The sequence below is a fragment of the Elephas maximus genome, chromosome 20, assembly GCF_024166365.1.
Source record: "Elephas maximus indicus isolate mEleMax1 chromosome 20, mEleMax1 primary haplotype, whole genome shotgun sequence".
Lineage (NCBI taxonomy): Eukaryota > Metazoa > Chordata > Mammalia > Proboscidea > Elephantidae > Elephas > Elephas maximus.
Genome location: NC_064838.1, coordinates 50,540,147 through 50,566,726, shown reverse-complemented (window position 1 = coordinate 50,566,726; position 26,580 = coordinate 50,540,147). Strand labels below are relative to the sequence as shown.

General features: G+C 41.9%; 1 protein-coding gene across 3 annotated transcripts in view; it reads right to left on the bottom strand.

Moving 5' to 3' along the window:
* The window catches only part of CCR3 (C-C motif chemokine receptor 3), a 179,526-nt gene that overhangs the window by 8,806 nt on the left and 144,140 nt on the right, over positions 1 to 26,580 (bottom strand). For 2 of the 3 annotated variants that reach the window (XM_049862828.1, XM_049862827.1), the window contains exon 2: positions 20,150 to 20,307. The gene's annotated coding sequence lies outside the window, so the exon portion shown is untranslated. Of the gene's footprint in view, positions 1 to 3,439; positions 3,543 to 20,149; positions 20,308 to 26,580 lie in introns of those variants that run through there. The other variant, XM_049862826.1, reaches the window with a different exon arrangement.

The window sequence follows — 26,580 nt, the reverse complement described above, 5'->3', positions numbered from 1 at the left end:
CATTTTTAATGAAGAATTGGATCAGGAAATGTTTTAGTTTCCATCCAGATGGACGAGTCTACAATATGACATCTTTTCTTGCAGAAGAAGTTGACTCTCCAGAGAGCAGAAATTTGATGGCATTGGAAGAAGCTAGGAGTCCCTAGGTGGTGCAAATGGTTAAGAGTTCAGCTCCTAACAGAAAGGTTGGTGGTTTGGATTCTTCCCATAGGTGCCTTGGAAGAAAGGCTTGAAAATCTGCTTCTGAAAAGTCATAGCCATTGAAAAGCCTATGGAGCACAGTTCTACTCTGAACCATATGGGGTCTCCATGAGTTTGAATCAACTCAACAGCAACTGTAATGGGGAGGAAACTAGATTTCAGCCACGCACGTGGAATAACTCTGAGAACCCCAGAGCAGTACAGGAACAGAATGGGCTGCTGGTGAGCTAGGAAGCTCCCTCCCGGGAAGTACACAAAAAGAACCTCTCAAAGTTGAAATCAAGAATGAATGCAACGTTCTTCCCGGCTGCTTCCTTTTCCCAGCATTTACTTTTTGGGCTGCATGTGGACTTTCACAGCTGCCACTCATTGATATTAGTGACTAGAACAAAGATTACAGGCTACTCTTGGACTGTGGCTAGTTCATTTTAAGTGACTTAGTTTCATCCACCTGCCAAGTTCTCTGAATATTATTAACAATCTCCTTACCCAAAGATTGGACTTGCTCCTCTTTTCAATTGGTTTTCAGTTTTTGTATAAAGGTTCTGTTCTTTAGTTGAAAGAGATGATCATGAAGAATGTGTTTTCGTACGGAATTTATGTCTATGCAGCCAAAATAACGTGGTTGTAGGGTGGTCAGCATGACCACAGGGTTCAACTTTCTGCTATTTTCACTTCTGGCTGTGCCACCAAGAAAGAATCACAGCTTCTTTTCTATGTACCATATAAACCAGTTGCCATTGACTCAACTCTGATTCATGGTGACCCCAAGTGTGTCAGAGTAGACCTGTGCTCCATAGGGTTCAATGGGTCATTTTTCACAAGCAATCACCAGGCCTTTCTTCTGAGGTGCCTCTCGGTGGACTCGAACTGCCAACCTTTCATTTAGTAGCCGAGTATATTAATGATTTGCATCACCCAGGGACTCCAGGTACCATATACATACCACATATATATGTGTAGTATATGTATTTTATATATATATACACACACCACACATATACCCCCCCACCAAACAAACAAACAAACAAACCAGTTGCCATTGAGTCGATTCCAACTCATAGTGACCCTACAGGACAGAGTAGAACTGTCCCATTGGGTTTCCAAGGAATGCCTGGTAGATTTGAACTGCTGCTGTTTTGGTTAGCAGCCATAGCACTTAACCACTATGCCACTAGGGCTCATCAACCATATGTGTGTGTGTGTGTGTGTATATATATAGGAAACCCTGGTGGCGTAGTGGTTTAGTGCTATGGCTGCTAACCAAAGGGTCGGCAGTTCAAATCTACCAGGCGCTCCTTGAAAACTCTATGGGGCAGTTCTACTCCAGCCTATAGGGTCACTATGAGTTGGAATCGACTCGACAGCACTGGGTTTGGTTTGGTTTATATATATATAAAATCACATTTGTATACAGTTTTGTATTCTAATATTTTATACACAGCATCTAGTTCCATGTGGTTAAAAATTATTCAAAAACATAACTTGTAATGACTCCAACATATTGTATAAATATTCCATGGTTATTTAATCATTGTCTTACTGTCGTGTGGTTACCAAAAAACCAAACCAAACCCAGTGCCGTCGAGTCGATTCTGACGCATAGCAACCCTATAGGACAGAGTAGAACTGTCCCACAAAGTTTCCAGGGAGCACCTAGCAGATTTGAACTGCCAACCCTTTGGTTAGCAGCTGTAGCACTTAACCACTATGCCATCAGGGTTTCCGTTGTGTGGTTAAGTCACTCCCAATTCCCACTGTTATAAACAATGCTGCATTTAACACCTTTTTCTGTATTTTTTAATTATTTCTTTAAAGTAGGTTCCTCAAAGCACAATTTCTACCTCTTATCATATTTCTAAGGCTCTTGATGCATTTTGCCAAATTACATTCAGAAATTGTGGAACAATATCTATGCTCTTGGCACCAGTAGGTGATGGTGTCAGTCTCAACACATACCCATCAACCTGGAGAAGATCTAACAGAAGAAAGCACTTTGCCACTTGCATAGGCAGGATGTATGTCTTTATTGCTGTAATTAACTTATATTTAGTCATTACTGAGGGATTATTTTTTACTGTAGTTATTAGTCATTGATATTTCCTTTTCTGTGAATTATCTGGTTGTGCCCTTTACCCATTTTGTTCTGTTGTGTATAACTGCTATTTTCCTGTTGAGTCATATGAAGGGCTCACATATCACCCCCAGAAGAAATAACTCAGGCTACATGGTTCAATGTAGTCATCACCACCTTCTGAGAAGAGCTGCAGATACCCTTCAACTCTTGCCACAGCCACATACTAAAGACCCCATACCCACACTGTTCTCCTTCCAAGCCCTCGTCAAACAACAGTTAACGTCCATCCCATGTCAATCCAGGGTTTCCCTGAAGATCAGGTAAAGCTTTCTATACCTACGCTCTAAAGTGCATCCAGAAAAAGCAACCAGTCAACCTGGTTGATACAGATAAAAGGATACAAAATCGAAAATTGTAAATTGATGAACCAATTCACCTAGCAGCCTTAGAGTGGATTTATAATGAAAACTTGAAATACAAACACATGCACACACACACGTACATATGTATATAAATTATATTTTAATAATACCAAAGCAAACAGTCCTCCTGGAGTGGTCCTATTTCGAATAATTGAGCACACTCGCAAAAGCACAAGGAAGGCAACATGGGCACAGACAATGTTGACTGAGCAGGCATAAGGGGCCAAGTCTGGGTGAGTGAAGAGGCAAACGAATTGTACTAAAGGAAGGAGAAATAAAGGAAAATTGGGAGAAAAAATGCAAGAAGAAAATGAAGGAACGTATTTAGCAATATACTCTCCCTCCCACTCCAGCCCCCATCCCATCGCCGTCCAGTTGATTCCGACTCATAGTGACCCTACAGAACAGAGTAGAACTGCCCCTTAAGGCTTCCAAGAAGCAGCTGGTGGATTCCCGCTGCTGACCTTTCTAGTTAGCAGCCATGTTCTTGATCATTGTGCTGCTAGGTCTCCAGCCTGCATACTACCTACGAACCTGCCTCAGGTCTCCCTCCTCCTCACCCTCCAGCAGCCAAGAACGCTCTAGGGAGGTACTGCTTCCACCCGCCTAGACCCCTTCCTCCGTCTACCTTTTCCTAGAAACCTGACAGCCTACCTAGAAATTGCCTCTGAATAAACAGCTTCTGTTACATTTCAATAAGTTCGAACCCAGGTAAGCACAAAAAGAAGCCAAACGGTACCTGTTAATTTTGTAAAATCTTTAAGCGTCCAGTGATATAGCTTAGGCCTCTCCACTTATGGGACGGAGATACCAACTGATTTTCAGGCATTAGTAAGGTGGGGAGCAACACAGCTTCCTGTTTTAAACAGGCCCTAGTTTCTCAGGTTTTGCAAGTTTTCAGAAAGATATCAAGTTTGGTTCAGTTCTTCTTTTCTAACATTGAAGTTACACTAAGTACTCTGTTGGGTAATCCTTGAGGTGAATGTTGTTGATGTTCAGAAGCTTTATAGGTTTCGGCACCTCCTTGGAACTGCTCATTTGGGGGGGAATAATTTTCAAATAAGCATGACTTTGACCTATGGGGGTGCTGGATGACGAATAAAATCAGAATTTCCTGTGAGGGGATGACCTAATGATTCTGCAGGATTCATTAGGAGACTTGCATGAGACAAATTGTAGCATAGGTTTAGACAACCTGAGAAGACTTGGGTTTGAATCTCAGTTGTGGCACCCATGAGCTGCACAACCTTGAGGTAATCATTTGACCTTGATGGGTCTCAGTTTTCTCATCTGTAAACTGGGAATAATGGTACCTACAACATACAGTTGTCATGGAACCAACTAAAATGTGAAGTCTCTGGGCTAAGCAAGCATAAGGTAGGGGTAGAGCACTGCTTTGATACAGGCTTCACGGGGGCCGGCCATGTGCCTAGCCTGTGCTCTGACGTGTCCCAGGGACCTAGCACTGTGCTAGACACCAAGCGGGTGCTCACCCAACGTTTGTGTGAAGAGCTCTGACCACGGGTGGTGTGATCTTTGATAAACCAGCTAACTGAGCGTGGCGGTGAAATTCACCAAGTGATCATCAAACATCTGCTATGTGTGTAGGACTGTGCTAAAAACCACAAATGATAAAGAAAAGATAGGAAGAAAAGAAAGAGAAAAAGTGGAAGGAGGTAAAGAGGGAGGGAGGGAGAAAGGAGAAGAGAGACATGGAAGGAAGGAATGGGAGAGAAATAGGGGGCAGAGAAAAAAGGAAGGCAGGAAGGGGCTCAGTTATTATCTTAAGAAGTTTATGGCCTTGTTGGTGAGCCAAGACAACAAAGATCTGATAAAATACCAAGTATGCTCAAATATAGTTAAATAATAAATAATAAAATAGACATTTAAATATTTAATCTACAGCCCTAAATGTATATCCAAATTGGCTAAAAAAATTTTTTTGTAGGATTTGTGTGAGGATTAAATGACTTAGGAGCTCAGTGCACGGCATATGGGCTGTGCACCGTGAATATTTGCCATTGTTGTTATGACGAATCCTCCTATTGAGAAGTGGGCATCATCATATACTCAGGGTGGCCTTAAATATAGCATAAGGCACTGAACTCTGTGCCACCTGACGGGATGCCACATAATGCAAGTGCCATGGATTTGGGAAAAGAAAGAGAATCATGTGAGCTGATGGGACTGAGAAAGGTTTCATGGAAGAGGAGCGGCCTGAAGGATGGATAGAATTTGGCCATGTGGAAGAGGGAAGGGAGGGTTTCTAGGGAAGGAGAAATAGACTTGCCAAAGGAGGTGAGGTAGGCTTGATCCCTGTGTAGAATGAAATCAAGGAGTAGATATGCTTGGGTCCTGATGTCACATACTGTCCACTATGGTGATACATACCCAGAAGCCCAGCAGAACATTCAGAGCCACCACGGGTCTTTGGTGGAGGGAATAATTCTATGGGACCCCTTGTTGCCAGGATAACTAGCATCCACGCCTCCCCTCCCTCACCCAGGGATTTTTATCCCTAGATCACACGATGTGCTGACAGATCTTGATGGAATTCTCAAGACAGAAAAAAAAAAAACCAACAAAAAACAGCGGCCTTGCAGAGGTAGCGGGCAAGGTGCGGAGAGCGGAGGGAGATGTTTTACTGTTGGTCTTGGCTTGATCGCAAGAGCTGAGGAGTTCGGAGCTGGTTCTACAGGTTCTTGGAAGCTACTGAAGGATTTTTTTTTTTTTTTTTTTCTGGTGAAGGTTTACACAGCAACTTAGGTTCCCATTTGACAATTTCTGCACAAGTTGTTCAGTGACATTGGTGACATTCTTCACCTTGCATGAACGTTACTTTTGTTCTGATGGTTTCATTTCCATTAGTCTAGTTTCCCTGCCCCCTTAAATTCTCATCTTTGTTTTAAAGTAATTGTTGACTATTTGTTCTCATAGGATGATTTTGTAAAGGAGCATGGTACTTGTGGGTGATATTCATTATTTTTTGAGCCAATTTGTTATTTAGATACAAGATGACCTCAGGGGTTTGTTTCAGTTCAAGGTCTGAAGAGTATCTCAGAACAATAGTCTCAGGAATTACTCCAGTCTCAGCCAGTCCAGCAGGGGTTTTTTTTTTTTCTTTCTCTTTCTCTCTCTTTTTTTTTTTTTGTTAGGAAGTTAAGGCTCTGTTCCACATTTTTCTCCCATTTTATCAAATTCCACTTATTGTGGCCCTGATTAGAATGGTTGGTAGTGGTAGCTGGGAACCATCTAGTTCTGGTCTCAGGGTAGATGAAGCCATGGTTCATGTAGACTGTTTCTCCTGTAGACTAATTTCTTCTTTGAGTCTTTGGTTTCCTTTCTCTTTTGCTCAGAATGAATAGGGACCAATAGTTGTATCTTAGACGGCTGCTCACAAGCTTTCAAGACCCCAGATACTACTCACCAAGCTAAGATGTAGAACATAACTTTATGATCTATATTATGTATATTATGCCAATTGATCAAGATGTCCCACACAAGACTATGGTCCTAATCCTTCAAGTTCAGAAATCCAATCCTGTGAGGTGTTTGGTTATGTCCAAGAAGTACCTATAACTGTGTCCCCTATATGCTTTATTATATGTATGAATATATGTGCATAGTCACATAGATGCATATACATATGCATACATCTATACACACACACATATATACGCCCATATATATATCTATACCCATATATGCCTACACACACACGTAAGTAACTGCAGATATATTTTTTGGTTGTTTTTGCTGTTGTTTCAAAGTTGTATATGCCATAGCAATTACCAACAGGTCCTTTTCTCTTGTGTATTTTTTAGTGACATTGTTTACCTTCGTCAAGCTGTGTACACTTCCCCCTCATTTGGTGTAACCTTTCCCATCACCAAGAATAACAAGTGTCTACTATCTAAAGAGTGAATCCCCTTCACTCCCCCCATCGTCCCCGGTAAACATTAATGAACATTAGTGTCTGTATATTTACTTATTCATGTCATTTTACAAAAGTGAGAAGATATGATATTTGTGTGTGTGCGATTGACTTAGTTTGCTCAATGTAATGTCCTCCAGGTTCGTCCACGTCGTAAGATGTTTTGGGAACTCATTATTCTTTATCTCTGAGTAGTATTCCATTGTATGTATGTACCACATTTTACTTATCCATGCATCCGTTGATGGGCACTTAGCTCGTTCCCATCTTTTTGCTCTTGTGACTAGTGCTGCAATGAACATAGGTGTGCATATGTCTGTCTGTGTCACTTCTATTAGATCCCTAGGGTATACACCTAGGGGTGGAATTGCTGAGTCATATGGAACTCTACCTGTAATTTTTTGAGAAACCATCTGACTGCTTTCCCCAATAGTTGTACCATTTTGCATTCCCACCAGCAATGGATGAGGGTTCCAATAACCCCACATCCCCTCCAATACTTGTTACTGATTTTTTTTTTTTTAATCTTAGCCATCCTAGCGGGAGTGAAATGGTATCTCATTGAGGTTTTGATTTGTATTTCTCTGAAGACTAATGACATTGAGCCTCTTTTCATGTGTCTGTTGGCCATTTGAATATCTTCTTTGGTAAAGTATTTGTTCATGTTATTTGTCCAGTTTTTGATTGGATTATTTGTCTTTTTGTTGTTAAGTTGTAGAAGTTTTCTATACATTTTACATATTAGACCCTTATCAGTTACATCATTCTCAAAGATTTTTTCCCAGTCAGTAGGTTGTCTCTTTACTCTTTTGATAAAGTCTTTTGATGAGCATAAGTATTTAACTTTTATGAGGTCCCAGTTATTTGTTTTGGTCTCTGTTGCTCAGGCATTCACTGTTTTGTTTGATAATCTATCACTGAAAAAAATTAGGTCCCAAAGCTTTGCTCCTGTATTTTTTCCAAAAATTTTATGGTTTTAGATTTAACATTTAGAACCTTGATCCATTTTGAATTAGTTTTTGTGTGTGGTCTGAGGTCTGGATCTTGTTTCCTTTTTCTGCATGTGAAAATCCAACTTTTCCCACACCATTTGTTGAAGAGACTGTCCTTCTCCATTGAATGAATTTGGCACCCGTGTTGCAAATCAATTGACCATAGATATTTGGATTTATTTCTCAATTTTCAATTCTACTCCATTGGTCTATGCATCTGTCATTAAACTATGCCTATATTTTGATTACTGTACCTGTGTAATATGTTTTGAAGTCAGGAAGTGTGAGGCCTCCTACTTTGTTCGTCTTCAAAATTGCTTTGGCCATTAGGGGTCTTTTGTCTTTCCACACAAAATTAAGGATTAGCTTTTCCATTTTTGTGAAGAAAGGTGTTGGAATTTTGATTGAGATTGTATTGTATCGGTGGATTACACTACTGAAGTCTTTTTCGTAGCAGTACTGATACCACCTTATTTGTGGACTGTGCTTGAGGGTTTTTAGAGCATTTCTGTACGCATCTTCTACTGGAAACCTACAACAACCTTCTGACTACACAGGAAGATTATCAGCTGAGGGCTGCCTCATTAGATACTCCCCAGGGAGCTGTGCACTACGCCACAGTGAGAAGTGAGGCCTGGTAATCCCCTGGCTTCCAGATAAGAGAACTAAGGTCAAGTGATTTGTCCAAAGTGACAAGCAACCAAATGGTGGAGGGGGAATTCCAACTTGGGTCCTCTCAATCTGTACTCAGTGTTCTCAACAGGGGTAGAGTAGAATGCACCTGGGCATTAGAACCAAAGAGGCCTGGATTCAAATTCCTCCTCCACCATTTATGGGTCATGTGGCTTTGGATGAGTTATTTAGCTTTTCTGAGCTCTAATTTCATCACTTGCAGTGGAAATAATACCTAAGATAGAACACATGGTAGGGGTTCAATAAATGATCCTAGCTACCAAATTGCATCTCTGCAGAGAAGAAAATATAATAAAGCATTCTTCATATGAAATCAACAAATTATAGTATTGCCTAGAAAGTTATGAGGATTTATAAAGCATTTGGAGATTTCTGTAAAGAAGCAATGTGAATACCATTTTAAAAAGTTAATTCATAAGAGACTTTTAAGAAGTCCATTTTCATTTCTAGACTTTTGAGGGGAAAAAAGTGGGGGAGGGGTCATTTTATGGCATTTGACAACAAAGCAAGTTTTTGTGAGAATCTATATGATTTCCACCATTAAAAAAAAAAAAAAACCAGTGCCATCCATTAGTTTTTTTAAATTATATTATATATATATATTTTTAAATTGTTCTTTAGATGAAGGTTTACAGAGCAAATTGTTGTTGTTGTTACAAACCAAAACCAAACCAAACCCAGTGCTGTCGAGTCGATTCCAAATCATAGCGACCCTATGAAGAGTAGAACTGCCCCATAGAGTTTCCAAGGAGCACCTGGCGGATTCGAACTGCTGACCCTTTGGTTAGCAGCCGTAGCACTCAACCACTATGCCACCAGGGTTTCCTGATGTTGTTGTTAAGTGCCGTCAGGTTGGTTCTGACTCATAGTGACCCCATGTACAACAGAATGAAACACTGCCCGGCCCTGCTCCATCCTAACAATCGTTATGCTTGAGCCCATTGTTGCCAGTCACTGTGTCAATCTATCTCATTCAGGGTCTTCCTCTTTTCACTGACCCTCTACTTTACCAAGCATAATGTCCTTCTCCAGGGACTGATCCCTCCTGATAACATGTCCAGAGTACGTGAGACATAGTCTCTCCATCCTTGCTTCTAAGGAGCATTCTGGTTTTATTTCTTCCAAGACAGGTTTGTTTATTCTTTTGGCAATCCATAGTATATTCAATATTCTTCGCCAACACCACAATTCAAAGGCGTCAATTCTTCTTCGGTCTTCCTTATTTATCATCAGCTTTCACATGCATATGAGGTGATTGAAAATACCCTGGCTTGGGTCAGGTGCATCTTAGTCTTTAAGGTAACCTCTTTGCTTTTCCACACTTTAAAGAGGTCCTTTGTAGCAGATTTGCCCAGTGCAATGTCTTTTGATTTTTGACTGCTGCTTCCATGAGTGTTGACTGTGGATCCAAGTAAAATGAAATCCTTGACAACTTCAACCTTTTCTCCGTTTATCATGATGTTGCTTATTGGTCCAGTTTTGAGGGTTTTTGTTTTCTTTATGTTGAGGTGTAATCCATACTGAAGGCTGTGGTCTTTGATCTTCATCAATAAGTGCTTCAAATCCTCTTCACTTTCAGCAAGCAAGGTTGTGTCATCTGCGTAGTGCAGGTTGTTAATGAATCTTCCTCCCATCTTGATGCCCCGTTCTTCTTCATATAGTCCAGCTTCTTGGATCATTTAGTTAGCATACAGACTGAATAAGTATGGTGAAAGGATACAACCCTGATGCACACCATTCCTGACTTTAAACTACACAGTATCCCCTTGTTCTGTTCGAGCGACTGCCTCTTGGCCTATGTACAGGTTCCTCATGAGCACAATTAAGTGTTCTGGAATGCCCTTTCTTCTCAATGCTATCCATAATTTGTTATGATCCACACAGTCAAATGCTTTTGCGTAGTAAATAAAATGCAGGTAAACATCTTTCTGGTATTCTCTGCTTTCAGCTGGGATCCATCTGACATCCCTGATTCCACATCCTCTTCTGAATCTGACTTGAATTTCTGGCAGTTCTCTGTCAATATACTGCTGCAACTACTTTTGAATGATCTTCAGCAAAATTTTACTTGTGTGTTATACTAATGGTGTTGTTCAATTGTTTAATGAGCAAATTAGTTTCCCGTTAAACAATTAATACACATAATGTTTTGTGACATTGGTTGCCAACCCCACAACATGTCAACACTCTCTCCTTCTCAACCTTGGATACCCCATTACTAGCTTTCCTGCCCCTTCCTGCCTTCTCATCTTGCCCCCTGGGCTTGTGCGCCCATTTAATCTCTTTTGTTTTATGAGCCTGTCCAATCTTTGGCTGAAAGGTGAACCTCAGGAGTGACTTCAGTACTGAGTTAAAAGGGTGTCTGGGGCCGTACTCTCGGGGTTTCTCCAGTCTCTGTCAGACCACTAAACTTGGTCTTTTTTGTGAATTAGAGTTTTGTTCTACGTTTCTCTCCAGCTCTGTCCAGGACCCTCTATTGTGATCTCTGTCAGAGGAGTCAGCGGTGGTAGCTGGGCACCATCTAGTTGTGCTGGACTCAGTCAGGCGGAGGCTGTGGTCCACCATTAGTTTTTTCATGAACAACCTTATTGAAGTATAATTTACTGGTACTCATTTTAAGTGCATGGTTTAATAAGTTTGACAATTGCATATCCCTGTAAACTAGCGCCACAATCAAGATATAGAACATTTTCAACACCCAAAAGGTACCTGTCTTAGTTATCTAGGGCTGCTATAGCAGAAATACCACAAGCGGATGGCTTCAACAAAGAGAAATTTATTCTCTCACAGCCTAGGAGACTAAAAATCTGAATTCAGGGGGCCAGCTCCAGAGGAACACTATCTCTTTCTGTCAACTCTGGAGGAAGGTCCTTGTCATCAATCTTCCCTGGTTGAAGAGCAACTCAGTGCAGGGACTTGGGTCCAAAGGAAGCGCTATTCTCCTGGCTCTTGTTTCTTGGTGGTATGCAGTCCCCCTGTTTCTCTACTCACTTCTCTCTTTTATATCTAAAAACAGATTGACTTAAATCACAACCTAATCTTGTAAATTAAGTCCTGCCTCATTAATATAACTGCCGCTAATCCCATCTCAGTAACATCATAGAGATAGGATTTACAGCACATAGGAAAATCACATCAGATGACAAAATGGTGGACAGTCACACAATATTGGGAATCATGGCTTAGTCAAGTTGACAGATATTTTTGGGGGACACAATCCAATGCATGACAGAACCTTATGCCTCTTTGTAGTCAGTGACAGCCCACCCCTGATTCCCAGCCCCAGACAATCACTGATATGCTTTATGTCACTATAGTTTAGTTTTGCTTGTTCTAGATTTTCACTTGAATGGAATCATACAGTGTCTTCTCTTTTGTGTCTAGTTTTTTTTTTTTTTTTTTTTTACCTCAGCATAAAGTGTTTGAAATTCATTTGTGTCATTGCATATATCAGCAGTCCTTTTCTTTTTATTGGTGAGTGATACTACATTGTCCACCTTTTTTTTTTTTTTTTTTTCTGTTTAGGATCACTTTGGTTTGGATTTTAGAGCTGAATCCTATACTGTTTCCAGCAGCCTACCAGGCCCCACAGCCACAAATCTGAACAGGGAACTGGAGATGCCAATAAACAGGGTGAAACAAAGTTAATTTCTAACTTCTGGCTAACCGAAGTCATTTAATTTGAGGAGTGTGACTAATATCTACTTTCCCCAGAATACCAAGCCTAGTGCACACAGTACATAGCAAGTTGCAAATGTTTGTTAAATCAGTCTTTGGAATAGAAACTTGAAATTCTATTTACACTGAGAGCCAGAAGCCTGGGAGAAATTGAATAGATCAGCAAAAAAATGGAAGAAACTGAAAAATGGGAGCAATTGAAATATTTTATTTCCTATAAGAGCTCTGGTTTCCCAGTATTAAGATTTTGGACTTGGGACTCAGTCAAGATTGAAGCAGCCTTACTCACCACTGAACCAATGGTATATTGTGCCCTGGTTGCCATTGCCTGTGTGTGTGGACCGGGTTTTGGTTTTGTTAAAGTATTTGAGTTATTTGCAAGGGCAGCAATGCTACAGTAGAATTTTAACTTAAATTTGAATCTCTATGTACAGTTTAAAATCTCTTCAAAGTATTACATTGCAATCCATCATTACAGTAACAGATAATTTCGTGTACAGAAACATTCCTGTTTTATGCCAGACGTTGTAATTAAATCTACTGTAACTATTTTAAAAACTTAAAAAAAATAACATACAGTAATATTCACTTTTTTTTTTGGTATAGAGCCCCGTGGGTTTTAACACATGCTTAGATTTGTGTAACAATCCCCCCAAACAGCATACGGAACAGCCCTATCACCCCTCAGATGCCCTTGTGCTGCTACTTTGGAGTCAACCCAAATCCCTCTCCCCTGGCAACCACTGATCTGTTCTCAATCCTCATAGTGTTACCTTTCGCAGAATGTCATATAAACTGAAGTAAAACTCAGCATTAAAAGAACAAATAAACCAACCCAATAAAAAAGACCTGAATAGACAGTCCATCAAAGAAGATAAACAGAGGAGAAGTAAGGTCATGAAAAGATGTTCAGTATCATGAAAGTTAAAAGAAGAACAAACTGACAATGACAAGTGCTGGCAAGGAGACAGAGCAACTGGAGCTCTCATACATTACGTATAGGAATGAAAATTGCTAAGCCACTCTGAAAAGCAGTTGGACAGCTTCTTATAAAATGCACTATAATTATAAGTGACCAATTTATGTGTTATAAAGGACTAAAAACATCTATCTGTTAAAACTTTTGGATAACTTTCATATTTTAGCATCCAGAAATATGTCTTTGAAATAGAGAAAAGACCTGAAACGATGTGTTTAACCAACTAGGAAATGAAGGCAGGTCTTGAATTCTTTTGAATGCCTAGAAATTATACTCTCAGTTCTGAAGGCGTTAAGAATATCAACATTAGGCATCTGAAATGAAAAGCAGTATCTATTGCTGTGTAACAAATTATCTTAAAATGTAGTGGCCTTAAAACAACAATACATTAATAACCCTCTCGGGGTAGTTGGACTTAGCTGGGAGGTTCTTAGCTGAGACCTCTCACAGGGTTGCAGTCAAAGCGTAGGTAAGGATCTCTCACCACATTGCTAAGTGGGGCTTCCTTGTTGTGTGGCGATCTCAAGGTAGCCAAACTTCCTACACGGCTGCTGACCACGGCAGCAGCAGTGTTCAGCTGGAATCTGTTGTTCAAAGCCATCATGAGCCAGTCCAGATTCAAAGGGGTAAAGGAATAGACTCTACCTTTAAGTGGTGAAATAGTTCACAAGAATAATGAGGGAAAAGATCGATGGTGGCCATCTTGGAGACAAATGACACAAGCAGCAAGTTGCTGTGATACTCTGTAGAATGACCACTGGTCAAAGACTAGCCCTTGAACTTCAACTGTGAAAGATGCATGAACTTTGACATCTATTGTGATGCTGATGCAGAAAGGGTATAGACAAATATATGTCATCATTCTTAGGGGAGTACTGGTTACACAGAGCTTAAGAGCTCAGCTGCTAACCAAAAGATCAGCAGTTTGAATCCACCAGCTGCTCCTTGCAAACCTTATGGGGCAGTTCTACCCTATCCTGTTGGGTCGCTATGAGTTGGAATCAACTCCAGGGCAACAGGTTTGGTTTGGCTTTGGTATCATCGATAGGTAGGTTTTGTGTACGTCCATTTTCAATATGATGTTTATTCCCCACAGGCTGATGACCTCCACTGGCTCACGTGGTTGCAGGAGCTGACAAATCCAAAACCTGTAGATCAGGTGACAGGCTGGAGGCCTCTACTGACTTAAGTCCCAGGAACTGGGATCAGATGCCTAGAAGATTGCAGGATCAGGAAGATCCTTATGTCAATTGCCTCAGAGGCATGTAAAAGCTAGACAATGAATAAGTGAATCTAGTCAACCACCTCTCAACTTAGTCTCCTCCACTCATCATTATAGACTTGGAATACTTTATTTCTTTAAACAACAAGCTAAGTGCTGGTGATGGTGGTAGAAGGAAAGCAAAACTTAAGAGGTCCAAAAAGGTGATGATTCTGAGGCTTAAAATAGAAGTTTGGGTTAAATTAATGATAGAGGGAGGTTTGAATTCAGCAGTGACACAGATCTTCTGGGAGTGACTCTACTGTGTGCTCTATGTAGAAACAAGAAAACTCATGGGAGCTTTTTAGTTGGGTGCTCCCATCAGGCTGATGATTGCTCATCAATTGAGAGATTAAGCTTTAGAGAGAGTTAAAATGGGGGTTAATTTATGTGAGAATAAGCACAATCATGATTCCTGTTAGAAACTTGGCTCTGGACAAAATAAGGAGCTTGTGTGGACTCAGGGTGTGGCAACTCTGGAAGACACAGATCTCGGGTTGGCTTCTTCATGGATGTCAAGAATTTCTGCTTTGTCCTGGTACTGGTACAATGACAGACACATTGACCAATGGAAGAGAATTGAGAACCCAGATGTAAATCCATCCACGTACAGTGACCTGATCTTTGACAAAGGCCCAAATTCCATCAAATGGGGAAAAGACAGTCTTATTAACAAATGGTGCTGGCAAAACTGAATGTCCAGCTGCAAAAAAAAAATGAAACAGGACCCATACCTCACACCATACACTAAAACTAATTCACAATGTATCAAAGACCTAAATATAAAACCAAAAACTATAGAGGTCATAGAAGAAAAAATAGGGTAAATGCTAGAGGCCCTAATACATGGCATTAACAGGACACAAACCAAAACAAACAATACGCAAACACTAGAAGATAAGCTAGATAATTGAGATCTTCTAAAAATTAAACACTTACGCTCATCAAAAGAGTAAAAAGAGAACCTACGGACAGGGAAAAAATTTTTGGCTGTGACAAATCTGACAAAGGCTTAATCTCTAAAATTTATAGGAAAATTCAACACCTCTACAACAAAAAGGACAAAGAATCCAATTAAAAAATGGGCAGACACTTCACCAAAGAAGACATTCAAGCAGCTAACAGATGCGTAAGGAAATGCTGGCAATCACTAGCCATTAGAGAAATGCAAATCAAAACCACAATGAGATACCATCTCACCCTGGCATTACTGGCATAAATCAAAAAAACCCAGAAAATAACAAATGTTGGAGAGGCTGTGGGGAGATTAGAACAATCCTGCACTGCTGGTGGGAATGCAAAATGGCACATTCATTTTGGAAAATGATTTGACGCTTCCTTAAAGAACTAGAAATAGAAATACCATAGGATCCAGCAATCCTACTGCTAGGAATATATCCTAGAGAAATAAGAGCCGTCACACAAATAGACATGTGCACATGCATGTTCATTGCAGCATTATTCACAACAGCAAAAAGATGGAAGCAACCCAGGTGCCCATCAACAGACGAATGGGTAAATAAACTATGGTACATGCACACAGTGGATTACTACCCAATAATAAAGAACAGTGATGAATCTGTGAAGCATCTCACGACATGGATGAATCTGGAGGGCATTGTGCTGAGTGAAATAAGTCAATCACAAGAGGACAAATATTGTATGAGACCACTACTATAAAAACTCATGAAAGGTTTACACACCAAAAGAAACAACCTTTGATGATTATGAGGGAGGGAAGCAGTGGGAGGGAAAAACACTAAACAGGCAATAGGTAAGTGGTAACTTTGGTGAAGGGTAAGACAGTACACAGTACTGGGGAAGCCAGCACAATTTGTCCAAGGTAAGGTCATGGAAGCTCCACAGACACATCCAAACTCCCGGAGGGACCAAATTACTGGGTTGAGGGCTGTGGGGACCACGGTCTTGAGGAACATCTAGTTCAAACGGTATAACATAGTTATAAAGAAAATGGTCTGCATTCTACTTTGGTGAGTAGCAACTGGGGTCTTAAAAGCTTGTAGGTGGCCATCTAAGGTACTCCAATGGTCTCACCCCATCTGGAGCAAGGGAGAATGAAGAAAATCAAGCACACAAGGGAAAGATTAGTCCAAAGAACTAATGGGCCACAACTATCGCAGCCTCTACCAGACTGAGTCCAGCATGACTCGATGGTGCCCAGCTACCACCACTGACTGCTCTGACAGGGATCACAATAGAGGGTCCTGGACAGAGCTGGAGAAAAATGTAGAACAAAATTCTTCTAACTCACCAAAAAAAAAAAGACCAGACTTACTGGTCTGACAGAGACTGGAGAAATGCCGAGAGATGGTCCCCAGACACTCTTATAGCTCAGTAACGAAGTCACTCCTGAGGTTCACCCTTCAGCCAAAGATTAGACAGGACCATAAAACAAAATGAGACTAAACAGGCACACCAGCTCAGGGGCAAGGATGAGATGGCAGGAAGGGACAGGAAAGCTGGTAATGGGGGACCCAAGGTCGAGAAGGGGAGAGTGTTGACACGTCATGGCGTTGGCAACCAATGTCACAGAACAATATGTGTATTAATTGTTTAATGAGAAACTCGTTTGCTCTGTAAACCTTCATCTAAAGTATAATAAAAAAAAAAGTTAAAAAAAAAAAAAAGAGTTCTGCTTTGCTTCCATGGGTATCTGGGGCCTTAGTAACCCAGGTTGTAGCTCCACATTAGCCACCTATTGATTAAATCAACTTGTCCATCCCAATGTATTTGATATCTCTCATGAGCCAAGCATTAACATTATAGCTGTTGCTAGACTCTGCAGCCACGTTCCCCTCCATTCAAGGACCACTGCATCATCTAATACGGCATTTCTAATGGAAGGTCCACCAAGCCCATGACCCATGTCCTCTAGTCAAGGACTGCTGCATTATCTAATACAGCATTCAAAGACCATTGCGTTATCTGGTATGGCATTATAGGGTGCTGTGTGGAGCCCTGTGAAGTTCCACATAAGAAAGAGTCTCTCACACACTGTCTGGAAAACACTCTTGGAGAACCACACCTCTTTAAAGTCTCTGAGAAGTCCTGAAGTAAAGAATCTGTTTAAACTTTGTTAACCCAACATTTCCCAACATATTTTTAACACAGAAAATTTGCTTTCCAAATAACACCTATTAATATCCCTCAAGACTAGGATTCCTGGGGACCACTCTGGGAAATGTTGGTGTGATGCTTGGTCGGCACACTTACACAGCACAGCTGCAAGCGGCTTTTTTTAAAATCTCATTTGACAGCAGAGGTGCTCTTGCTTTCCTCATTTTGTAGATGAGGAAATGGAGACTCAAAAAGGGACTTGTCAAAAACCACAGGGAGAGAGAAGGGCAGAGCAGGGCCTCCACCAGGTTTGGACTATCTACTGGGTGCTCTTTTTTTTCTGCACTGTGTTGCCATCTGAAAGATACACACCTACTATCCTTCAGGTGAAGATGAAAATGAAATTATGGCCAAATGTAAAAGCAGAACCCAAAGTGGTTTCTCTGAGGCCTGGAGTGACTTCTGTTCCCAGTCTTCCCAGAATGGGCAAGAAAATTTTGGTGTTTTTTGGGGGGCTAGGCAAGCCCCTGAGCTCACAGGAAAAGCCAAGGTATATGGGAAAACTGACCCCAAGCACTAATACCTTCTAATCTTCCAGATTCTCCACATCACAGTAAACTAAAGGCAGAAATATTTCCGGGGCAGGGTCGGGGGAGGGTGGGAAAACAACAAAACAGAAAACAGCTTAGAGTATCGATAGGATCTTTTTACACGTAGATTGTGGGATTCACTTAGAGGGGCCAGAGTGAAGAGATGATTCAGAGACCAGTTGCAGAGAGATTTGTGGATAAAACAGCTTAGTAAAGGGGTATGTGAGGAGAGAAAGAAAAAGCTTCAGAAGCCATGAAAGAGCCGGGAAGTTTTTGCAGGGCAGCTCAGGTCACGCCAAGGCCCTGGGCTGTGAAAGGAAGCAATTGCCAGAGCAGCAGGGAGAGGTACCAAGCTTTCCTTGATTGCCCTCATCTTTTGTCACAGGACTCCAGAGTTCAGGGTCTTGGGATTTTTCTGGGACAGGATTATTGAGCTCTTTTTTTTTAGCCAGGCCCTTCCTTTTACTAACATTTTCCCTAGGAAGTCAGTGGAAATGCTTATGCAGCCAGCAGGGCCTACTTCTGGTATGTTGGTAACTAAAAACCAAACCCATTGCCATCAAGTCAGTTCTAACTCATAGGAACCTTATAGGACAGAGTAGAACTGCCCTATAAGGTTTCTAAGGAGCAGCTGGTGGATTCAAACTGCTGACCTTTTGGTTAGCAGCTGAGCTTATGTTGGTGGTGAACTGTGTTTCTGAGTTCCCTTCTTTGACAGTACACCACTCTTCTGTGAAGCAAGCCTATATAGAAAGGACTTTTATCCTAATAATGAGACTATTCTACAAGAGAAAATGTAGTAATCCTATGGAAACCGTATTATTTGGGTAGGTCATAGACTTCTCAAACTTTTGGAAAGAACAGAGAAATAGAATCTATCTCTGGGCATTAGCCTTGATATTTAAGACTAGTACAACATTTAATGCAGAATTAAACCAAGTTTAAGTTCCTGAGTGGTGCACACAGTTAACACGCTCAGCTGCTAACCAGAAGGTTGGAAGTTGGACTCTACCCAGAGGTGCCTGGCAATCTACTTCCAAAAAACCAGTCATTGAAAATCCTGTGGAGTAAAGTTCTACTCCAATACATAGGAGGTCACCATGAGCCTGAGTGGACTTGAGGGCAACTGGTATGGAGCCATTGTGTGGTGGCCATGAGCATGTGCCTTGCAGACCTATAACTACAGACCATGTGGCTGACAAGGGCCCAGCAGCTGAGCTCTGAAATCCATTCCTGCATTTCCTCTCAGCCATGCTTCCCATGGGCTGCACCCTGCCAAAGACTGAGTGTGCCAGGGATGCTGAGGCAGGTCCATTTCTGGGAGGCATGGGTCTCCTCCAATGGCCAACTGTAACTCGAAGACTCCCAACCCCTATGCCAAATCTTCCTTAGTCTGCACAGCCATCTAGGTTGCTTCCACCCAGCCTTCACTTGCCCTCTGCTTCACTCATGGCCAGACATCTCTCCCAGCCTTTCCCAGCTCCCTCCTCATTTTCTCTCAAAGGGGCTTCCCCTAATAAAATCCTTGTATATTCACATTTAAAACCAGGCCTTCAAAGCAGTTCATTCCAGTTTAAACCCCCGCTGGGAATTTGCATTTCCACCACAGATATACTGAATCAGAATGTACATTTTAACAAGATCCCCAGGTGATTCTTATGTATAATACATTTTGGGAACTGCTGTTTTACTAGTGGAACCCTGGTGGCACAGTGGTTAAGAGCTCAGCTGCTAACCAAAAGGTCTGCAGTTCGAATCCACCAGCCACTCCTTGGAAACCCTATGGGACAGTTCTGCTCTGTCCTGTACGGCTGCTATGAGTCAGAATCCATCTGATGGCAGCGAGTTTTGGTTATGGCTCTACTAGATGGTTCTCAGAATTGGTCCCTAGCCAGCAGTGTTAGCATCGCCTGGGGACTTGTTAGAAGGCAAATTTTCAGCAAGAGTTTGAACCAGACTAACCAGTTCGAAGCCCAGTTTATAACCATCTTGGCATCTGCTTCTTGGAGATTTCCAGTAACACAACCTGCATATTCAAATTAGCTTCCAAATATATGCTGGGCCCCTTTAGGCCTTTCCTCTGAGGGACTGTGTTGTTGCTGTTATTAGTCTAATCATTTCGTATGTTCGTTTTGCTCATTTTCATTCAAAAATCTAGTATCAAACTCAGTAAATAAATATGATGATGAAAGAAAAAAAAATGAGCAGTCATTTAGAAACAATGCAGAAAGTACAGTTCTTTACCTGGGCTACGGGTAGTAGTACCTCCTACGTAGTCTAAAATCAGACACAGGTACGATGCATCTCTGCATTAACAGCGACAGGCTTGCACAATGTTGGTCAAGTAGAAGTGAGGATCTTGTTTTCCACGGTAGCTCACAGTAAGAGGTGGGTCCCTGGAACTACAAAAAAGAGAAAGATAAGAGAAGAGGGGTGGGGAGAGGAGGGGAAAGGAGGGGATGGAAGGGAAGGGGAGGAGAGGGCAGGAAAGAGGATAGTTTCTCTACAGAAGGTGTGAGGGATGGATAGATAATAGAAAGATCTTTATTAAGCCGATCTCTCCTTCTCCCTCCCCAAATAGCAGCCAGAAATAATGTTTCTTACCATGCCTGAAAATTAAATTTCTGTTTTGCTCACAACTAGGTCATAAGGTGTTTTGAAGGTTTCTAGAAGCCACAGTGGCCAGAAAAACACCTAGAAGTTTAACATCAGAGTGGAGAGCTAGTTTTTGCGTGGGTACTGCTTGCCATCCCACCCCCAGATTAACCTGGGCACTTCTGAAACATGTCAAAGCCTCTGTTTTGAGGAGTGCAAATCCTGGATGAATAAAAAAACACGCCAAGGTCCCTGCTCTGGAAAAGAGTCAGTGTAGGGGCTTAGGGTAAGGGTATATCCTGAATACCAGACAGCCATTAAGGGTCTTGGGCCAATGTACTAGCCTGGCGAGCAGGATCAGGTAGGTGGATGGTGGAGGCTGCTGGGGTGGGGAGGGGGCAGAGAACTATTGTTTAACAATAAAAGCAACTTTTATTGAGCGTGTAAGTCATACCAGAGACTCTGCTGAAGGTTTTACACAGCTCATTTCAACCTTTCAGTGACCCTGTGAGGTAAGTGCTATTGTGTTTACCATTTCTCAGAGGAGGAACTGAGGCGAGTCGATGAAGCAAGGGCCCAAGGTCACACAACTGGAAAATGGCGGAACTTGCTCTGGAACTCTGGACTATCTGATTCCAGTCCCTACCTCCTAGCCACTGTGTCTAATGCCTCCCTAGAGGTTCATGGGAGTCAGGAGGGGTTATCCAAGGCCACGTAGCAGGAGAGGTTGGGCTGGTGGGATATTTTTATAGGGCCTGTCTGGACCTGCCGTTCTACTCCAGGGGCCCACACACAATATTCAACAGTTTACTCTTATGTCAGAACACCTCTGCTTTAGTTCCACACCTCTTAAAAATACAAATCTAAAAAAACTTGCATATTGTGCTTCACTACAGCGAGAAATAAGTCCTCCTTCTAAACCAAAGGAAGCCCTGGTGGCGTAGTGGTTAAGAGTTCGACCGCTAACCAAGAGGTCGGCAGTTCAAATCCACCAGCCGCTCCTTGGAAACTCTGTGGGGGAGTCCTACTCTGTCTTATAGGGTCACTGTGAGTCGGAATCGACTCCACGGCAGTGGGTTTAGTCTAAACCAAAAACCAAATTAGTTGCCCTCCAGTCAATTCTGACTCATGGCGGCCTCATGTGTGTCAGAGCAGAACTGCACTCCATAGGGTTTTCAATGGCTGGTTTTTCAGAAGTAGATTGCCCGCATTTTCTTTCGAGGCACCGCTGGGTGGACTCAAACCTCCAACCTTTCAGTTAGCAGCGGAGTGTGTTAACCATTTGCACCACCCAGGGACTCCCCTCCTTCCAGAAAGAGAGTGTAATGGACACTGCTGCCTCTCTGCTAGATCCTCTCAACCCCTCTTACGGTTTCTGTGCACCCTTCCCCAGCTGCTCACACCTGTGACTCTTTATGGAGGACTGCCCTCAAGCTACTGCTGCCATTTTTGCCTCCGTGTGCAAAGAGCCTAAAGAGATTTCTGCAACTCTTTTGGCTTGAGTCAGGACAAACTCTGAGACATAACTTATGCTCCAGAGCCCCCTGTGGGATTAGACCAAGGTTACCATTGGTGGGGAGTCCTGGTGGCGCAGTGGTTAAGAGCTTGGCTGCTAACCAAAAGGCCAGCAGTTTGAATCCACCAACTATGCCTTGGAAACCCTATGGGGCAATTCTACTCTGTCATATAGGGTCGCTATGAGTCGGAATCAACTTCATGGCAACAGGACCATTGGTGGGGCTGACTCTGAGATCACAACTTGGTTTCTTCCCCTCCCTGTCCTGCTTCTCTGACTCCTTTTTGGTTTCTTCTGAGAGAACTTCCTTAATAAATCACTCACACATCTCAAGCTCTGGGAACCTGAGTTATGACAAGGAGTTTACCGTAGATGTGAATTAGCTTTTTTTAAATCAACTTACCCAAGCCAAACTGAACCTGTTGCCATTGAGTCGATTCCAACTCATAATGACCCTATAGGACAGAGTAGAACTGCCCCGTAGAGTTTCCAAGGAGCAGCTGGTGGATTGGACTGCTGACCTTTTGGTTACCAGCCGAGCTCTTAACCGCTGCGCCACCAGAACTCCATAAATCAACTTACTAAGATATAATTTACACAAAAGAATTGGTATCCATTTAATGCCTACAACTTGATAAACTTTGACGGTTGCATGCAACTGTGAAACAATTTTCCTCATCAAGCTAAAAAGCATTTCCATCACCCTCAAGAGATTTCTGTGCCCTTTCGCAGTTCCTACCTCCCTCCATACCCAGCCCCAGGCAACCACTGTCTTTGGTCACTATTGTACAGGTTGCATTCTAACTTTTTAATTAAAAAAAAAAGTTGGAGCGGAGTTGATTCTGGCTCATGGGGACCCCATACGTGTCAGAGTAAAGCTGTGTTCCATAGGGTTTTCAACTGCTGATTTTTCAGAAGTAGGTTGCCAGGCCTTTCTTCCAAGATGCCTCTGGATGGACTCAAACCTCCAACATTTTGGGTAGCAGTGAGTACGTTAACCATTTGCACCACCCAGGGACTCTTTTTGATAAACATTATAATAAACATGTACTCTTTTGTACCTGGCTTCTTTCATTCAGCATATTGATTTTGAGATTTCAGATGAACTTTTGAAGGGCTTTTAAAAAGAATTCTGAGGTGGAAGTTACATAGCAGCCTCCTTTCCTGGCAGCACCCAGAACAGGAGGCCTCCCTCCTCCATTTTATCTCTTTTGTACTTCCTGAAATGAGGGAACTACAGTGTCAGGCAAAGTTCATTTTTAACCCCACTCCTTCCCCTGGAAATATGCCCTTAGGGCTACTATCTCTCACTTCTATCAGATTCCAATTGATTTATTTGCTCTGTCTCAACTTAATGGTAGCAACTTGAGGCCCTCAGGCTTGGGTGGGAAAGCTTCCCCATAGTCTAAATTTTTTTATAAGGTTTAATGGGTCTTTGTTGCTTAAGCCTTTGTCAGTGTTAACTCTCACTGGTTGGTGCCTAGTAGTAGTTGGCTTTTCCAGTCTTGAAAGACCTCTAGATTCCCCTCTTTCATTTTTTTTTTATCGTAAAAAAAGAAAGAAAGAAAGAAAAAGCACCCCCTAACATCTGGAAGCTGGCCTGGTGCTATCAACTTGGCTTTGGTGTTCTCCTGGCGAATAATGAACATAAATATCAGACAAGGCCACTCTAATCATGATGGATTCAAAAAACAAAAGCAAAAACCACTCCACGATCAAGTCTGAAAATGAAAACAAGCATGAACATTATCCAAACCAGAAAATGAGCACGTATGCCCCTAGCCTGGCTAATATGAATGACTGCTGTTGTTGTCCAAGTATAGAATTACCCTCTCTTCCTCTCAGTATCCAATCCAGAGCAAACCCTGGCTTCTTTAAACTCTCCCTCAAATTATACAGCTCAGCCCTCTAATAAGTCCTTCTAACACTCTTATTAGACATCCCACAGTTCTCCATTGTGTGTATTCTCCTTCACTGCAATGATAACAAATCCAACGTTTTCAACCACAGTGTGTTCATGGAAGTCTTTGGCTGGAGGGATTCACAGATTTCTCTTTTCACTCCTGTTTGCAAACAAGCCAATAATTGTCTGAGCCAATTTCTGTCTTGTAAGGCTAAATGCAGCCAATAGCAACCAATGGGCATTATCAGCATTGTGTTTTCTAACCTCTTGCCCCAGCAACAAGCGTGGAGGAACATAGGCTGCTTTCCAGGTTAAAACCATGACGGTGTTATCAAGTGTTTCACCATAACTTAACATGGATCTACAGCTTTCTAGCCCTTAAGATTAGTTTCTTTGTAGCCCACAACCTGAATGCTAAGCCAAAGTTACATAATCTAGGTTTTGTATGGCAGCATCCCACTTAAAGGTCCCAATTTCTACATTAGTTAAGAAAACACTAGCTGCTATAACAAACAAACCCCAAACTATATAATGGGCTTAAGCATGTATTTAAGTGTATTTCTTGATCATGTGAAGTTAATCAGGATTAGTTACTGGTGGGCAATCCTCCTCCAAGCATTAATTCAGGGACCCAGCTACTTCACATATTGTGACTCTGTTATCACAAAAGTTGGCATTCAAGATCACAGTGTATATAGGTGCACTGACCAAGAGGAAGGGGGAGAGTATGAGGAAATGGTTGTGGAAGGGTTCTATGGGCAGGCCTGGAAGTTGTTCACAACACTTCTGCCCACCTTCCATCAACTAAAACTTAATGATACAGCCACACATAAATGCAAGAGGGGCTGGGCATGTAGTCCACCTGTGTGCCCAAAAACTATTAAGAGTCTCACAGACACATGTAACTGTCTGACCAGAAAAGGGAAAGCCAGAAAGAGGAAGAAGAAAGAGATATTGACACAACACCATTGTCGCTGATAACAGCAGCAACAACAAAACGACATATGCACAGCAATAAATATTGTCTGTTGAGCAGTTACATGCCAAGTGTTTTATCATGCATGATCAGGTTTAGCCTCACAATTCTATGTATGCCCAACTTACAGATGATGATTAAAATGAAGTAAGATTATGTGACTCACTACGGTTGCATAAGGAACCCTGTGGCACAGTGGTTAAGTTATCGACTGCTAACAGAAAGGTTGGTAGTTCAAATCCACCAGCAGCTCCATAGAAGAATGATGTGGCAGTCTGCTTCCGTAAAGATTACAGCCCTGGAAACCCTATGGGACACTTCTACTCTCTCCTATAGTGTCTCTATGAGTAGAAATCAACTCAACAGCGATAGGTATGGTTACACAAATACCAAATGGCAGAGAATGGATTTGTGCCCAGATCTTTCTTGCCTCTTAAGCCTGTACTCTAACGTCAGGCAGAACAAATGAATTGCAGCATTTTTCCCTTTTCACGAGAGCTATGAAATACCAGCAACACATATCAAAATTACCTAGAGCGCCACACACATCAAGATTTTGTCATGTTATTCAAAGATTCTGGAAGGACTTGAGAAGAGGCTTCCTACATTGATATCAGAGTAGATGGTCAAGAAAACATCTGCAGCACAGATACAAAGATGAGGTTAAGCTCAACCCTCTGCACTGTAAGGAGGATGAAATGATAGGTGAAGAGGAAAATTATAAAATCTGAGTGATAAAAATATTTCTATATTAAGAAAAGGGATGGGAGAGTAAGCGTCAGGGTATGATGTTAGTTCTGGGGAGAAGAACCAGGCTGGCACTAACGATATTGGAAATGCTGTGTGAGATGGTAAGGAAAAAAAAAAAAATAAAAAGACCCAGCAACTCGACAACAATCAAGAAAGAGTTTGACAAAAGAAGAAAGCCATGTTAAGAAGGGGTTTTTAGGAAGGGCTGCTGTGTAGTGTCAGATGTAACCTTCTCGTATCTGTCAGGGTTTGGTCATGATAAAACAGTTGTAGGTATTTGGACTAGGAAGAAGCTTAATACAGGATTTACATGCTTTCACAACCAGTACATTTTTTTCAAGTGCCCATGGAACTTTCACCAAGATAGGCCATATCCTGGTCTGTCTTAGGTTGGAGTCTCTAGAGAAGCAAAACCAGTGCAGCATGTAAATATATATAGAGAGAGATAGATATAAAGGAAATGGCTCACACGGTTGTAGAGGCTGGAAAGTCCCAAGTCTGTGGGGCAGGCTGGAGGCTTCTCCTGACTTATATAGCCACAGGTGCTAGTGAATCCAAGATCAGAAAGTCAGAGAGCAGGCCTCTGGCTCAAAGGCTGTGGAGGCTGATGAAACCCAAGATCAGCAGATAAAATGGCAGGTAAGCTGCTAGCTCAAGTCCCAAGAACCAGAGATTAGATGAACAGGAGCCAGCTGCAGGATCTAGAATAAGCAAAACCAGCAAGCCTTGTCAGAGAATCTACCTATATCGCATGAAGGCCACGCTCCTAAGGAAACTTCGTTTCAACTGACTGGCTGCTCACAACAGATCTCGTCATAGAGGTGTTCGCGTTATATCAGATCTCATTACAGAAGTGATTACATTATTAAAAAGCTGCCAAGCTATATCATAATTGCCAAACCACTAAGGATTGTGGCCCAGGCAAGTTTACACAC